This window comes from Ylistrum balloti, unplaced genomic scaffold (assembly GCF_031769215.1).
Source record: "Ylistrum balloti isolate Yb309-2 unplaced genomic scaffold, AGI_CSIRO_Ybal_v1 Utg369668, whole genome shotgun sequence".
NCBI lineage: Eukaryota > Metazoa > Mollusca > Bivalvia > Pectinida > Pectinidae > Ylistrum > Ylistrum balloti.
In genome coordinates, this window is record NW_026781915.1 from 1 (window position 1) to 17,651 (window position 17,651).

At 40.6% G+C, this 17,651-nt stretch overlaps 1 pseudogene; it reads left to right on the plus strand.

Annotated features, from left to right (window-relative positions):
• The first annotated feature begins 493 nt into the window (after positions 1–493).
• On the plus strand, positions 494–17,262 carry LOC132561019 (mitogen-activated protein kinase kinase kinase 1-like; annotated as a pseudogene).
• Positions 17,263–17,651: the final 389 nt, after the last annotated feature.

Below are 17,651 nucleotides of genomic sequence, written 5' to 3' on the forward strand. Positions count from 1 at the left end.
AGATCTAGGGTTGTTATATCTCTGAGGCAGATCTAGGGTTGGTATATTTGTGAGGCAGATCTATGGTTGGTATATCTCTGAGGCAGAACTAGGGTTGGTTTATCTGTGAGGCAGGTCTAGAGTTGGTTTATCTCTGAGGCAGATCTAGGGTTGTTATATCTCTGAGGCAGATCTAGGGTTGGTATATCTGTGAGGCAGATCTAGGGTTGGTATATCTCTGAGGCAGATCAAGGGTTGTTATATCTCTGAGCCAGATCTAGGGTTGGTTTATCTCTGAGGCAGATCTAGGGTTGGTATATCTGTGAGGCAGATCTAGGGTTGGTTTATCTGTGAGGCTGATCTAGGGTTGGTTTATCTCTGAGGTATATCAAGGTTTGGTTTATCTCTGAGGCAGATATACGGTTGGTATATCTCTGAGGCAGATCTAGGGTTGGTTTATCTCGAGGCAGATCAAGCGTTGTTATATTTTTAATATATTAGGGTCTGGTTTCAGTTCAATAAGTCCACACCTAGAGGAGTATATGACAAAGAGCGCATCTAGGTTTTACGTCTATCTCTACCTCCTGCAGCAGATGGGGTTGGTATATCCTTCCTCATTAGGGTGGTATATCCTGAGACCACAAATTCAGGGTTATCATTGGACCTCAGGTACATGGCAAAATTATTAGCATTAAATTGTATAGGTAAAAAGTTATTGTTTCAACAATCAAAAGAACTTTTATACACAACTAAGTTTACATTTTGTGTTGATTGTGGATTGATTATTTTCTAGTCCTGTAGCTGTGGTAAAGGCCCTCATTGTGTCCACGTCCTCTTCGTTATGCTGAGGGTTTTCCAAGGCAGCGAAGGGATCCTTTATTGGGCAGCAAAACTCTCAAGATCTATGAGGTAAGTTTTCATATATATTGGACAGCATCTAGGGTTTATGATTATTCAAGCAACTAGGGTTGGTATATAATTAGGCAGATCTAGGAATATTTTATCATCTTAAAAGTCAGTTATCAAATTCATGCAGATTATTTGAGATTTACATACTTAAATAGGCAGATAAAGGGTTGCATATATCTGTATATTATGTCATAGGGTTGGTATATCTGAATGGATTTTTAGGGTTAATTATTAATGTGCTTATTGGATTAATACTGGGGTTGGTACCAATTGAGCACATCTAGGGTTGGTATATGAGGCAGATCTAGGGTTGGTTATATCTCTGAGGCAGATCTAGGGTTGGTATAAAGGCAGATCTAGGGTTGGTATATCTCTGAGGCAGATCTAGGGTTGGTTTATCGCTGAGGCAGATCTAGGGTTGGTTATATCTCTAGGGTTGTTTATGAGGCAGATCTAGGGTTGTTTTAGGCAGATCTATCTGAGGCAGATCTAGGGTTGGTTTATCTCTGAGGCAGATCTAGGGTTGGTTTATCTCTGAGGCAGATCTAGGGTTGGTATATCTGTGAGGCAGATCTAGGGTTGGTATATCTCTGAGGCAGATCTAGGGTTGTTATATCTCTGAGGCAGATCTAGGGTTGGTATATCTCTGAGGCAGATCTAGGGTTGGGTTATCTCTGAGGCAGATCTTGGGTTGGTTTATCTCTCAGGCAGATCTAGGGTTGGTTTATCTCTGAGGCAGATCTAGGGTTGTTATATCTCTGAGCCAGATCTAGGGTTGTTATATCGCTGAGGCAGATCTAGGGTTGGTTTATCTCTGAGGCAGATCTAGGGTTGGTATATCTCTGAGGCAGATCTAGGGTTGGTATATCTGTGAAGCAGATCTAGGGTTGTTATATCTCTGAGGCAGATCTAGGGTTGGTATATCTCTGAGGCAGATCTAGGGTTGGTATATCTCTGAGGCAGATCTAGGGTTGTTATATCTCTGAGGCAGATCTAGGGTTGGTTAATCTCTGAGGCAGATCTAGGGTTGGTTTATCTCTGAGGCAGATCTAGGGTTGGTTTATCTCTGAGGCAGATCTAGGGTTGGTATATCTGTGAGGCAGATCTAGGGTTGGTATATCTCTGAGGCAGATCTAGGGTTGGTATATCTCTGAGGCAGATCTAGGGTTGGTATATATCTGAGGCAGATCTAGGGTTGTTATATCTCTGAGGCAGATCTAGGGTTGGTATATCTCTGAGGCAGATCTAGGGTTGGTATATCTCTGAGGCAGATCTAGGGTTGGTTTATCTGTGAGGCAGATCTAGGGTTGGTTTATCTCTGAGGCAGATCTAGGGTTGGTATATCTCTGAGGCAGATCTAGGGTTGGTATATCTCTGAGGCAGATCTAGGGTTGGTTTATCTCTGAGGCAGATCTAGGGTTGGTATATCTCTGAGGCAGATCTAGGGTTGGTTTATCTGTGAGGCAGATCTAGGGTTGTTATATCTCTGAGGCAGATCTAGGGTTGGTATATCTCTAAGGTAGATCAAGGTTTGGTTTATCTCTAAGGCTGATCTAGGGTTCGTTGATCTCTGAGGCAGATCAAGGTTTGGTTTATCTCTGAGGCAGATCTAAGGTCGGTATATCTCTGAGGCAGATCTAGGGTTGGTATATCTCTGAGACAGAACTAGGGTTAGTATATCTGTGAGGCAGATCTAGGGTTTGTATATCTGTGAGACAGATCTAGGGTTGTTATATTTCTGAGGCAGATCAAGGTTTGGTTTATCTCTGATGTAGATCTAGGGTTGGTATATCTCTGAGGCAGATCTAGTGTTGGCATATCTGTACAACATGTCTAGGGTTGGTATATCTGTGAGGCAGATCTAGGGTTGGTTTATCTCTGAGGCAGATCTAGGGTTGGTTTATCTCTGAGGCAGATCTAGGGTTGGTTTATCTCTGAGGCAGATCTAGGGTTGTTATATCTCTGAGGCAGATCTAGGGTTGGTTTATCTCTGAGGCAGATCAAGGGTTGTTATATCTCTGAGGCAGATCTAGGGTTGGTATATCTCTGAGGCAGATCTAGGGTTGGTTTATCTCTGAGGCAGATCTAGGGTTGGTTTATCTCTGAGGCAGATCTAGGGTTGGTATATCTGTGAGGCAGATCTAGGGTTGGTTTATCTCTGAGGCAGATCAAGGTTTGGTTTATCTCTGAGGCAGATCTAGGGTTGGTATATCTCTGAGGCAGATCTAGGGTTTGTTTATCTCTGAGGCAGATCAAGGGTTGTTATATCTCTGAGGCAGATCTAGGGTTGTTATATCTCTGAGCCAGATCTAGGGTTGGTTTATCTGTGAGGCAGGTCTAAAGTTGGTTTATCACTGAGGCAGATCTAGGGTTGGTATATCTGTGAGGCAGATCTAGGGTTGGTATATCTCTGAGGCAGATCTAGGGTTGGTTTATCTCTGAGGCAGATCAAGGGTTGTTATATATCGCTGAAGCAGATATAGGGTTGGTTTATCTCTGAGGCAGATATAGGGTTGGTATATCTCTGAGGCAGATCTAGGGTTGGTATATCTGTGAGGCAGATCTAGGGTTGGTATATCTCTGAGGCAGATCTAGGGTTGGTATATCTCTGAGGCAGATCTAGGGTTGGTTTATCTCTGAGGCAGATCTAGGGTTGGTATATCTCTGAGGCAGATCTAGGGTTGGTATATCTGTGAGGCAGATCTAGGGTTGGTATATCTGTGAGGCAGGTATATCTCTGAGGCAGATCTAGGGTTGGTATATATCTGAGACAGATCTAGGGTTAGTATATCTCTGAGGCAGATCTAGGGTTGGTATATCTGTGAGGCAGATCTAGGGTTGTTATATCTCTGAGGCAGATCTAGGGTTGGTATATCTCTGAGACAGATCTAGGGTTGGTATATCTGTGAGGCAGATCTAGGGTTGGTATATCTGTGAGGCAGATCTAGGGTTGTTATATCTCTGAGGCAGATCTAGGGTTGGTTTATCTCTGAGGCAGATCTAGGGTTGGTATATCTATGAGGCAGATCTAGGGTTGGTTTATCTCTGAGGCAGATCTAGGGTTGGTATATCTGTGAGGCAGATCTAGGGTTGGTATATCTGTGAGGCAGATCTAGGGTTGGTATATCTGTGAGGCAGATCTAGGGTTGGTTTATCTCTGAGGCAGATCAAGGGTTGGTATATCTCTGAGGCAGATCTAGGGTTGGTATATCTCTGAGGCAGATCTAGGGTTGGTTTATCTCTGAGGCAGATCTAGGGTTGGTATATCTGTGAGGCAGATCTAGGGTTGGTTTATCTCTGAGGCAGATCTAGGATTGGTTGATCTCTGAGGCAGATCTAGGGTTGGTTTATCTCTGAGGCAGATCTAGGGTTGGTATATCTCTGAGGCAGATCTAGGGTTGGTATATCTCTGAGGCAGATCTAGGGTTGGTATATCTCTGAGGCAGATCTAGGGTTGTTATATCTCTGAGGCAGATCTAGGGTTGTTATATCTCTGAGGCAGATCTAGGGTTGGTTTATCTCTGAGGCAGATCTAGGGTTGTTATATCTCTGAGGCAGATCTAGGGTTGGTATATATCTGAGGCAGATCTAGGGTTGTTATATCTCTGAGGCAGATCAAGGTTTCGTATATCTCTGAAGCAGATTTAGGGTTGGTTTATCTCTGAGGCTGATCTAGGATTGGTATATCTGTGAGGCAGATCTAGGGTTGGTATATCTCTGAGGCAGATCTAGTTGGTTTGGTTTATCTCTGAGGCAGATCTAGGGTTGGTATATCTCTGAGGCAGATCTAGGGTTGGTATATCTCTGAGGCAGATCTAGGGTTGGTTTATCTCTGAGGCAGATCAAGGGTTGTTATATCTCTGAGGCAGATCTAGGGTTGGTTTATCTCTGAGGCAGATCTAGGGTTGGTATATCTGTGAGGCAGATCTAGGGTTGGTATATCTGTGAGGCAGATCTAGGGTTGTTATATCTCTGAGGCAGATCTAGGGTTGGTTTATCTCTGAGGCAGATCTAGGGTTGGTATATCTGTGAGGCAGATCTAGGGTTGGTATATCTCTGAGGCAGATCTAGGGTTGTTTATCTCTGAGGCAGATCTAGGGTTGTTATATCTCTGAGGCAGATCTAGGGTTGGTTTATCTCTGAGGCAGATCTAGGGTTGTTATATCTCTGAGGCAGATCTAGGGTTGGTATATCTTTGAGGCAGATCTAGGGTTGGTATATCTCTGAGGCAGATCTAGGGTTGGTATATCTCTGAGGCAGATCTAGGGTTGGTATATCTCTGAGGCAGATCTAGGGTTGGTATATCTCTGAGGCAGATCTAGGGTTGGTATATCTGTGAGGCAGATCTAGGGTTGGTATATCTGTGAGGCAGATCTAGGGTTGTTATATCTCTGAGGCAGATCTAGGGTTGGTTTATCTGTGAGGCAGGTCTAGAGTTGGTTTATCACTGAGGCAGATCTAGGGTTGGTATATCTGTGAGGCAGATCTAGGGTTGGTATATCTGTGAGGCAGATCTAGGGTTGGTATATCTCTGAGGCAGATCTAGGGTTGGTATATCTCTGAGGCAGATCTAGGGTTGTTATATCTCTGAGGCAGAACTAGGTTGGGTATATCTCTGAGGCAGATCTAGGGTTGGTGTATCTCTGAGACAGATCTAGGGTTGGTATATCTGTGAGGCAGATCTAGGGTTGGTATATCTGTGAGGCAGATCTAGGGTTGGTTTATCTCTGAGGCAGATCTAGGGTTGGTATATCTCTGAGGCAGATCTAGGGTTGGTTTATCTCTGAGGCAGATCTAGGGTTGGTATATCTCTGAGGCAGATCTAGGGTTGGTTTATCTCTGAGGCAGATCTAGGGTTGGTATATCTCTGAGGCAGATCTAGGGTTGGTTTATCTCTGAGGCAGATCTAGGGTTAGTATATCTCTGAGGCAGATCTACGGTTGTTATATCTCTGAGGCAGATCTAGGGTTGGTTTATCTCTGAGGTTGTATATCTCTGAGGCAGATCTAGGGTTGGTTTATCTCTGAGGCAGATCTAGGGTTGGTATATCTCTGAGGCAGATCTAGGGTTGGTTTATCTCTGAGGCAGATCTAGGGTTGGTATATCTCTGAGGCAGATCTAGGGTTGTTATATCTCTGAGGCAGATCTAGGGTTGGTATATCTCTGAGGCAGATCTAGGGTTGGTTTATCTCTGAGGCAGATCTAGGGTTGGTATATCTCTGAGGCAGATCTAGGGTTGGTATATCTCTGAGGCAGATCTAGGGTTGGTATATCTGTGAGGCAGGTCTAGAGTTGGTTTATCACTGAGGCAGATCTAGGGTTGGTATATCTGTGAGGCAGATCTAAGGTTGGTATATCTCTGAGGCAGATCTAGGGTTGGTTTATCTCTGAGGCAGATCTAGGGTTGGTATATCTCTGAGGCAGATCTAGGGTTGGTTTATCTCTGAGGCAGATCTAGGGTTGGTTTATCTCTGAGGCAGATCTAGGGTTGGTATATCTCTGAGGCAGATCTAGGGTTGGTATATCTGTGAGGCAGATCTAGGGTTGGTATATCTCTAAGGCAGATCTAGGGTTGGTTTATCTCTGAGGCAGATCTAGGGTTGGTATATCTGTGAGGCAGATCTAGGGTTGGTATATCTCTGAGGCAGATCTAGGGTTGGTATATCTCTGAGGCAGATCTAGGGTTGGTATATCTCTGAGGCAGATCTAGGGTTGGTATATTTGTGAGGCAGATCTAGGGTTGGTATATCTGTGAGACAGATCTAGGGTTGGTTCATCTCTGAGGCCGATCTAGGGTTGGTTTATCTCTGAGGAAGATCTAGGGTTGGTATATCTCTGAGGCAGATCTAGGGTTGGTTTATCTCTAAGACAGATCTAGGGTTGGTATATCTCTGAGGCAGATCTAGGGTTGGTATATCTGTGAGGCAGATCTAGGGTTGGTATATCTCTGAGGCAGATCTAGGGTTGGTATATCTGTGAGGCAGATCTAGGGTTGGTATATCTGTGAGGCAGATCTAGGGTTGGTTTATCTCTGAGGCAGATCTAGGGTTGGTATATCTCTGAGGCAGATCTAGGGTTGGTATATCTGTGAGGCAGATCTAGGGTTGTTATATCTGTGAGGCAGATCTAGGGTTGGTATATCTGTGAGGCAGATCTAGGGTTGGTATATCTGTGAGGCAGATCTAGGGTTGGTATATCTCTGAGGCAGATCAAGGTTTGGTTTATCTCTGAGGCAGGTTTAGGGTTTGTATCTCTGAGGCAGATGTAAGGTTGGTATATCTGTGAGGCAGATCTAGGGTTGGTATATCTCTGAGGCAGATCTAGGGTTGGTTTATCTCTGAGGCAGATCTAGGGTTGGTTTATCTCTGAGGCAGATCTAGGTTTGGTTTAACTCTGAGGCAGATTTAGGGTTGATATATCTCTGAGGCAGATCTAGGGTTGGTATAACTCTGAGGCAGATCTAAGGTTGGTATATCTTTGAGGCAGATCTTGGGTTGGTTTATCTGTGATGCTGATCTAGGGTTGGTTTATCTCTGAGGCAGGTCTAGAGTTGGTTTATCACTGAGGCAGATCTAGGGTTTGTATATTTGTGAGGCAAATCTGGGGTTGGTATATCTTTTAGGCAGATCTAGGGTTGTTATATCTCTGAGGCAGATACAGGGTTGGTATATCTCTGAGGCAGATCTAGGGTTGGTATATTTGTGAGGCAGATCTAGGGTTGGTATATCTGTGAGACAGATCTAGGGTTGGTTCATCTCTGAGGCCGATCTAGGGTTGGTATATCTCTGAGGCAGATCTAGGGTTAGTATATCTCTGAGGCAGATCTACGGTTGGTATATCTCTGAGGCAGATCTAGGGTTGGTTTATCTCTGAGGCAGATCTAGGGTTGGTATATCTGTGAGGCAGATCTAGGGTTGTTATATCTGTGAGGCAGATCTAGGGTTGTTATATCTCTGAGGCAGATCTAGGGTTGGTTTATCTGTGAGGCAGATCTAGGGTTGTTATATCTCTGAGGCAGATCTAGGGTTGGTTTATCTCTGAGGCAGATCTAGGGTTGGTATATCTCTGAGGCAGATCTAGGGTTGGTTTATCTCTGAGGCAGATCTAGGGTTGGTATATCTCTGAGGCAGATCTAGGGTTGGTTTATCTCTGAGGCAGATCTAGGGTTGGTTTATCTCTGAGGCAGATCTAGGTTTGGTTTATCTCTGAGGCAGATCTAGGGTTGGTATATCTCTGAGGCAGATCTAGGGTTGGTATATCTGTGAGGCAGATCTAGGGTTGGTTTATCTCTGAGGCAGATCAAGGTTTGGTTTATCTCTGAGGCAGATCTAAGGTTGGTATATCTGTGAGGCAGATCAAGGATTGTTATATCTCTGAGGCAGATCTAGGGTTGGTATATCTCGAAGACAGATTTAGGGTTGGTATATTTGTGAGGCAGATCTAGGGTTGGTTTATCTCTGAGGCAGATCTAGGGTTGGTATATCTCTGAGGCAGATCTAGGGTTGGCATATCTGTACAACATGTCTAGGGTTGGTATATCTGTGAGGCAGATCTAGGGTTGGTATATCTGTGAGGCAGATCTAGGGTTGGTATATCTCTGAGGCAGATCTAGGGTTGGTATATCTGTGAGGCAGATCTAGGGTTGGTATATCTCTGAGGCAGATCTAGAGTTGGTTTATCTATAAGGCATATCTAGGGTTGCTATATCTCTTAGGCAGATCTAGGGTTGGCATATCAGTAGGCAGATCTAGGGTTGGTATATCTGTGAGGCAGATCTAGGGTTGGTATATCTGTGAGGCAGATCTAGGGTTGGTTTATCTCTGAGGCAGATCTAGGGTTGGTTTATCTCTGAGGCAGATCTAGGGTTGGTATATCTGTGAGGCAGATCTAGGGTTGGTATATCTGTGAGGCAGATCTAGGGTTGTTATATCTCTGAGGCAGATCTAGGGTTGGTATATCTCTGAGACAGATCTAGGGTTGGTATATATCTGAGGCAGATCTAGGGTTGGTATATCTCTGAGGCAGATCTAGGGTTGGTATATCTCTGAGGCAGATCTAGGGTTGGTTTATCTCTGAGGCAGATCTAGGGGTGGTATATCTCTGAGACAGATCTAGGGTTGGTATATCTCTGAGGCAGATCTAGGGTTGGTATATCTGTGAGGCAGATCTAAGGTTGGTATATCTGTGAGGCAGATCTAGGGTTGGTATATCTGTGAGGCAGATCTAGGGTTGTTATATCTCTGAGGCAGATCAAGGTTTGGTTTATCTCTGATGTAGATCTAGGGTTGGTATATCTCTGAGGCAGATCTAGGGTTTGTTTATCTCTGAGGCAGATCAAGGGTTGGTATATTTGTGAGGCAGATCTAGGGTTGGTATATCTCTGAGGCAGATCTAGGGTTGGTTTATCTCTGAGACAGATCTAGTGTTAGTATATCTGTGAAGCAGATCTAGGGTTGGTATATCTGTGAGACAGATCTAGGGTTGGTTTATCTCTGAGACAGATCTAGGGTTGGTATATTTTTGAGGCAGATCTAGGGTTGGTTAGGGTTGGTTTATCTCTGAGGCAGATCTAGGGTTGGTATATCTCTGAGGCAGATCAAGGGTTGTTATATCTCTGAGGCAGATCTAGGGTTGGTATATCTCTGAGGCAGATCTAGGGTTGGTATATCTCTGAGGCAGATCAAGGCTTAGTATATTGGTAAGGCAGATCTAGGGTTGTTATATCTCTGAGACAGAACTAGGGTTAGTATATCTGTGAGGCAGATCTAGGGTTGGTATATCTGTGAGGCAGATCTAGGGTTGTTATATCTCTGAGGCAGATCTAGGGTTGGTATATCTCTGAGGCAGATCTAGGGTTGGTATATCTCTGAGGCAGATCTAGGGTTGGTATATCTGTGAGGCAGATCTAGGGTTGGTATATCTGTGAGGCAGATCTAGGGTTGGTATATCTGTGAGGCAGATCTAGGGTTGGTATATCTCTGAGGCAGATCTAGGGTTGGTATATCTCTGAGGCAGATCTATGGTTGGTATATCTGTGAGGCAGATCTAGGGTTGGTATATCTGTGAGGCAGATCTAGGGTTGTTATATCTCTGAGGCAGATCTAGGGTTGGTTATATCTCTGAGGCAGATCTAGGGTTGGTATATCTCTGAGGCAGATCTAGGGTTGATATATCTGTACAACATGTCTAGGGTTGGTATATCTGTAAGACATGTCTAGGGTTGGTATATCTGTAAGACATGTCTAAGACATGTCTAGGGTTGGTATATCTGTAAGACATTTCTAGGGTTGGTATATCTGTAAGACATGTCTAGGGTTGGTATATCTGTAAGACATGTCTAGAGTTGGTATATCTGTAATACATGTCTAGGGTTGGTATATCTGTAAGACATATCTAGGGTTGGTATATAAGTAAGACATATCTAGGGTTGGTATATAACAATTATAATCTATGAGGCCTAAATCAGTAGTTTATTAAGTTTGCTTGTTGACTCCTCCATGTGTTTCCTAATTATCATGAAGATTTGAAATGTTCCCCATCTTGCCTCACAATATGTTATATGTAATTTGAATATTCCGAAAGTATCCTTATTACCCTTGTGTTGTCCCCAGATTTGGCATTGTCTTTGTTGATTTGTAGAAGTCAGAAAGAGGAGGATGACACATGTCCAATATGTCTTTTGGAAATGCTGGAGGGGGAAAGTCTTTTAAAAGGTGAGGATGGCTGTCAGAACCGTCATCACCATTGTATTGCAGTGTGTAAGTATATCTATTAACAGGCTCTTGAATAAATGTTTATTATCCAGGTTTATTAATCAGTTCATTTGAAAAAAACCTTTGTTTATCTGTTATAAGTTAGATAGGCTAACTGACAATATCATGAAATGGTTAGGAATAATCCCCCTAGAAGTTTAACATAATTACTCTATGATATACACCAGTAGATCATGTTTTTAAGCACTGTTGTATTGATATGAGACATGTTTCCACAGTGTTTAAAAAGACGGAAGTAACAATTTGAAAACAGGTTTTAGTATAAACAGACAAATATCAATCCATTTTACTCTCTAGAAAGAAGAAGAATCTTTTTCTTGTAAATAATTTGTGAATTGGACTTATTCTTTTGAATTCTAACACCATAATTGATTTTCTTTTTCTGAAGTGATGGTACCCCAGCCAGCAGTGACTCCCCCATGGTACCCCCCAATACAAGGGCCTCATCTCCCCTTCCTACAGAAGGAGAAGAGCGTCTGCCATATGCCGAGCCTATACCTTCAGAGCATGTCACTTCAGCAGCACCTTGGGTCGAGGTAGGTTGTTTTCCAAACAGAAATTGCATGGTGTTTGTTGTAAACCTTGTCTTATAATGTCAGAAATTTTCTGGTCCATTTCATAATTACTTACCATACCTCCCAAAAAAAGGCATCAAAAGTAAATAGAAGAGTATTTTTTTCCTGTCTTTCTTTCATCAAGTATATTCAATGCTAATTTTTGCAGCTACTTGGTGAGGATTTGGTATCCTGTTTCTTCAGCAAAAGTTGGTCAATTCGTGAGTCTGGCCTCAATCACCTTGGGAAAGAAACTAGAGCAGTGTTGATGAGAAATATGGCAGAGGGTCGGCAAAGCACAATTACCTCCCCTGTCAGACAAGATGCCACACACAAGATGCTGGAGTCCTGTTGTCAGATACTCAGTTTCATGTGTCTAGACCCTGTATATAAGGTTTATGTGGCTAGTCTAGTAAGTGCCTCTCTAGTTCAGTCTTTGGAATGTAATGTAAAATTTTAATGATATACATTATAAAAACTTTGTGGTAAGAATTGAATAATAAAATGATATTTAGCTTGATTTACCCCATAAATCTGCATTTGTCCAGTAAAGAAATTTTAAGGGGATTAGGCAATGTGCTGAGGAAGACATATCAGTAGATAAATTGCACAGGAGAGCTGAAAATTCAGCAAGGAAGCAAATGTTAAGACGGAGATGGTTATATAAAACTTTATCTGTACTTGAATGTGTTATATTCCTGAAATATTTGATAGAGTTCAAACGAAGTATAAATAAGAGTATGTAAAAAATAATGGGTTGATATTTTTAACAGTGGACCTTGAGGACATTCCTTTCATACACGCCATGTAGAGATCAGCTACAGCGCAGAAGATTACAACACCTCCTGAAGCCTGTCCTACACGCCATCATCATTAAATGTACAGATGGTAACAGGTTTGTGTTACTGATCCTGTTTGGTATCTGATCAAATCTACATATACTAGAGTATCAGATGAGCCATTGCTAGCCTATTGATTTTATATAATAAAGCTCAAATTTCACTGATATAAAACCTAACTCCAGACAGAAAAAAAATTACAAAAATTTTATGAAAATATCCTTTTTTTTTTATTTTGTGGAGAATTCTGAGATCTTGCATAATTAGACACTGTACTGATATTCAATCGTCCGATATAATTGAGAAAAAAACATGTTAATGCAGTCTTCATATTTTGTATTATATGGAATTTGTGAAGGTTGGCAAATATGTGAATTGGTAATATATGGGAGGTAATAACAGGAAAGCAATAGAAAAATACAAATGACTTGATTAGCAAGAGAATGACACAGTCGTCCAATATAGCTGTTTATATATAGGTGCTTTACAGAATAAAAGCAAAGTCATTTAGAAGATTACATACTCAGTTCAATGTTTTTCATGAATTAATTTGGCAACTGAATTGGAAGATATGATCATAGTGATTAATGTCCAGCCATTCTACAAACTAATGGAATTCATAACAGAATTTATCTGAAATTTAAATGAAATCTTCGGTTACTTGTAAGACATTGAATCCCCCCTCCTCCTCCAAAGCTAACTCTGAACCCTCAAAAAAGTTTTTATTTCAATACAATGAAGCCAGGGTCATTTTATACTTTTTCAAAGGATTAACAAATGGTTTCAAGTGATTTTACAGACAAACAGGGATTTTTCAAGATTAAAGTTAATTTATGAGTTATCTGTATATTACAGGCGGACAAGTCAGCTGTCCCTGTCTACAGCCATTGAGCTGGCTAAGGGACAAGATGGAGAGCTAGCAGTTGGCAAGGATATCCACAATGGAGGTATGGGTTTTAGTTCAGAGACACCTACCAATCATTAATAGTACAATGCTGTATTGCTTTATGTTTATCTAATGATGCTGTCTCACCTTTTTATAATTAGGGCCCCGCATCGCGATGCGGGTGCCCTATAGTAATCACCTTGTCCGTCTGTCCGTCTGTCCGTCTGTCTGTCCGTTTCGCTTTCCGCACGATATCTTGAGAAGGAATGATGGGATTTCGATGAAACATGCTTATGATACTTGGTACATAAGTCCCTTGCTCAAGTTCGATGTTGGCCAAATTCCGCGCATATTTAATTAAGACTATAGATGTTAGGTAGTTATACAGGTATCGATACAACAGCTATTTACAAGACTATAGATGTTAGGTAGTCAAACAGGTATCGATACCACAGCCAATTACATGACTATAGATGTTAGGTAGTCAAACAGGTATCGATACCACAGCTATTTACAAGACTATAGATGTTAGGTAGTTATACAGGTATCGATACCCCAGCCAATTACTAGATTATAGATGTTAGGTAGTCAAACAGGTATCGATACCACAGCTATTTACAAGACTATAGATGTTAGGTAGTTATACAGGTATCGATACCACAGCTATTTACAAGACTATAGATGTTAGGTAGTTATACAGGTATCGATACCACAGCTATTTACAAGACCACAGCTATTTACAAGACTATAGATGTTAGGTAGTTATACAGGTATCGATACCACAGCCAATTACATGACTATAGATGTTAGGTAGTCAAACAGGTATCAATACCACAGCTATTTGCAAGACTATAGATGTTAGGTAGTTATACAGGTATCGATACCACAGCTATTTACAAGACTATAGATGTTAGGTAGTTATACAGGTATTGATACCCCAGCCAATTACTAGATTATAGATGTTAGGTAGTTATACAGGTATCGGTACCACAGCCAATTACTAGATTATAGATGTTAGGTAGTTATACAGGTATCGATACCCCAGCCAATTACTAGATTATAGATGTTAGGTAGTTATACAGGTATCGATACCACAGCTATTTACAAGACTATAGATGTTAGGTAGTTATACAGGTATCGATACCCCAGCCAATTACTAGATTATAGATGTTAGGTAGTTAAACAGGTATCCATACCACAGCCAATTACAAGACTATAGATGTTGGGTAGTCAAACAAATATAGAGACTACAGCCATTTAGAAATAAGCTTGGCAGTCAAGCTTATATAGATCTACAGTATATAACTATGCGCCACTCAGATAAGAGGAGGCTGTACAGGAATGCGTGCATCCATAATAACCTTGTATACAAGATTAATCATTATTCAAAGAACGGAGTTAGTTTATATTCACAACATAGCATCACACCACCAATGTCTACACCTTATTGAAGATAGCCAATGAATTACCTGTAATATGTAACTACATATATACAGGTGACTTCTGCCTCCCAATACAATATTTATATTATTTTTATTTCAGATATCTTTTTGTCGGAACACTCCTTCCGAGCAGGAAAAGGTGGTGGAAACTATCACAGAAGAGATTCACATGATGACCAAACTGAATCATCCCAATGTTGTTAGAATTTTAGGTGCCACACGGCAAGGCTGTCACTTCAACATGTTCGTAGAATGGATGCCAGGTAAGAACACTATTGGGATCATGTTTTGTATTTCATGGAGCAGAATTCAATGTGAAGGGATAAATCAGTTGTGGTATAAATCTAAATAGAACTTGTTGGTTGATAAAGACTGCTAATTTTGACCAATGTTTTTGGTACAGCTGGATCTCTGGCCTCACTGCTGTGCACTTATGGTGCCTTTTAGGAGAATGTGATGACCAGTTACACCCTTCAGTTATTACGAGGGATGGCCTATCTCCATGACAACCATGTCTTACACAGGGATCCCAAGGGTAAGTTCTTCTTTCTAGTCTCACATATTCCTGTCATTGGTTTTAGATTTGGCTTCTATGAACAGAGCTCTTAGTCCTGAGCTTATCCTCCTTTATGTGGACTGTTTTATCAACTCGAAGGCTAGTGTGGACCAAAATGGTAATGGCCAGATCATCAAAATTTGGAACAAAATACTATTTATATTCTAATGAAATATCTGGAACATTTAAAAGCCTATGGATATATGTTACATGCAGACAGCTATACTAGCATATCTATATTACAATATGCCAAGTGAGGCAACTCATTATTTTGAATGGATGGGATGTCAGGAGCAGAGCTTATCACTGGACATTGAAAAAGAATTTGCCTGCATTTATACTGAAATTCCATTAGATGTGGGTGGGCTTCTTGCAAAGCATGTGCTTATTGCCAAAAAAAGATGTTACATTTTCCATGACCTGTCTACTCTCTGTACAGGAGCCAATTTGTTGGTGGACAGCACTGGACAGCGATTGAGGATTGGAGATTTTGGTGCAGCAGCTCGTCTTGCTTCTCAGGCCACAGGGGCAGGAGAGTTTCAGGGCACCATTGCCTTCATGGCACCAGAGGTAGTGTTTCTTTTAATAAAAGAGCTATCGGCATTTGTGTTAATTAACTGTTGTAACTACTGGATAGATGGAGTTTATGTAACATTTATTTGTCAGGTTACTTCAATAAGAGCAAAAATATCACAATTTCAGAAATAATTGACTAATTTGAATACAGAAATTTATCCAAGTTCCTTGATTTAAAGGTCATAAAAATGTTTGTAGAGTATAAAGTTTGCTGATAAAAATAACACTCTGATGACTTTTATTGTTTGTACTTCTTGTTTGTATTTCTCCTCGCACCAGATTTTTTTTAATTTGATGTGAGGAATATGCAAATTTATTCAATAGCATAGATGTTGATGGCAACACAATAAGCAAACACTCTCTATCAAACAGGTATTCTGTCTATGTAATATACACAAATAACTGAGGATGGCAGACAAAATTGTTGTGAAGAAGAATAATTATTTTTCTTTTTCTTAAAAAAAATTCATTATTGTTCATTTCTCATATATTTCACCAAGCTTAGTTTGAGCTCTGTTTTATGTATTGATAAACTGTTTGTACAGGTGTTAAGGGGAGAGAACTATGGTAGGGCGTGTGACATATGGAGTGTAGGATGCTGTATGATAGAAATGGCTACAGCCAAGCCTCCCTGGGGAGCCAAAGATATCTCCAACCACCTTGCACTCATTTTCAAGGTCAGTGTAAAATAGCAGACATCATTATCATTACTATTTTTACACAAAGTACTAGATAATTACCATCAGATTTGATCCTCTGATCAATCTCAGGTGTAAGTTGTGCAGTATCACTTTGGAACATTGTCAAGGTCACAAATTTTAACTTCAATTTTTTTTTCTGAAGTAATCATTGCATCACATGTTATGTCAAGGTCAAGTGGTTAAATTGAAGATCTCATTCATTAAAAACATCTTGTCAGAAATGTTTAAGCCATATCTTAAATGTATCTGCATTGTAGCGTTACTCTGTAATATTGTTGAAGTTAATGCAGAGGTGTGTTTACAGAATGGCTTTAATTATTATGATATTGATATGCTAAAATCTGGCATTTTAAAATTTCACATTCATTTTCAATGAAAAGGAAATTAGATTTTTGAAATGAACAACTTTACTTTCAAAAGTGCTGTTTAGTATGAGTTGTATTGTTCACCAGGAACAACGCTATAAGTTTGTGATTTGGTCACACCTCAAGCAAGTCAATGAAATGTAGCCATTAGACTTAACAAGATATCTATAAATCCTGGCATGAAAGTTTATGAGGTTTATGCCTTGGAAGATATTGATTCAGTGACAGGAGGTGCTAATTTGGCTGAAGCAGTCACGATAATGGTTTAATGATTTGATTACAAGCCAGGTTCAGCACATGCTGATAATTTGTTGATAATTTGTTTGTAACATCAAATAGTAATATACGGAGATTTGATCAAATGTCATATTTATTCAACCACTCACGAACATTATTTGATATTATGATAACAAAACTGGATGAACAGAGCATTTCAAATGAAGTCAGGCTAGTGCCTTCAGTAAGCTAAAAAATATCACAGACATTGTTCGTCTCATTGTAGATTGCTACATCACAGCAGCCACCCCCAATCCCAGATAACATATCACCACCAGTGCGAGACCTGATGCTGAGGTGTTTAGAACAGAAAAAAGAAGAGAGACCTTCAGCCAAGGACTTACTCATCCATCCACTGTTTACCCAGTATATGTCACAGAAAACCTTACATGTGTCCAACTTATAGATCCTTTAATTACACTGAAACCAGCTGTTTTCTCCTGAACTGGAACTACTTTCTTCTCATTTAGTGATCCCCAGTTTTTATGACGTTGATTTCTTGGAGAAAACTTCTAGATACAGTAGAACTTATTCCCAGTTTTTGGAAGAAAAAAAGGCAAAATTTGTAAAAAGTATTTTTAGGCTGTCAAGAAGGAAAGGAAACAAGAGTCTTATAATCTATGATTTCATTTAAGTTGTAAACTAGATCTGTGATCCAAAGAAAAAACAGCTCAAGAAGGAGAGATCTTATAGTCAATAAATGCAATCTCTAATTTACAGAATATATGAGGATTCTGAGATGTTTCATTAAATTTATCTTTGTAGCATTGTCATTAATGATTTTAACAATCAGGG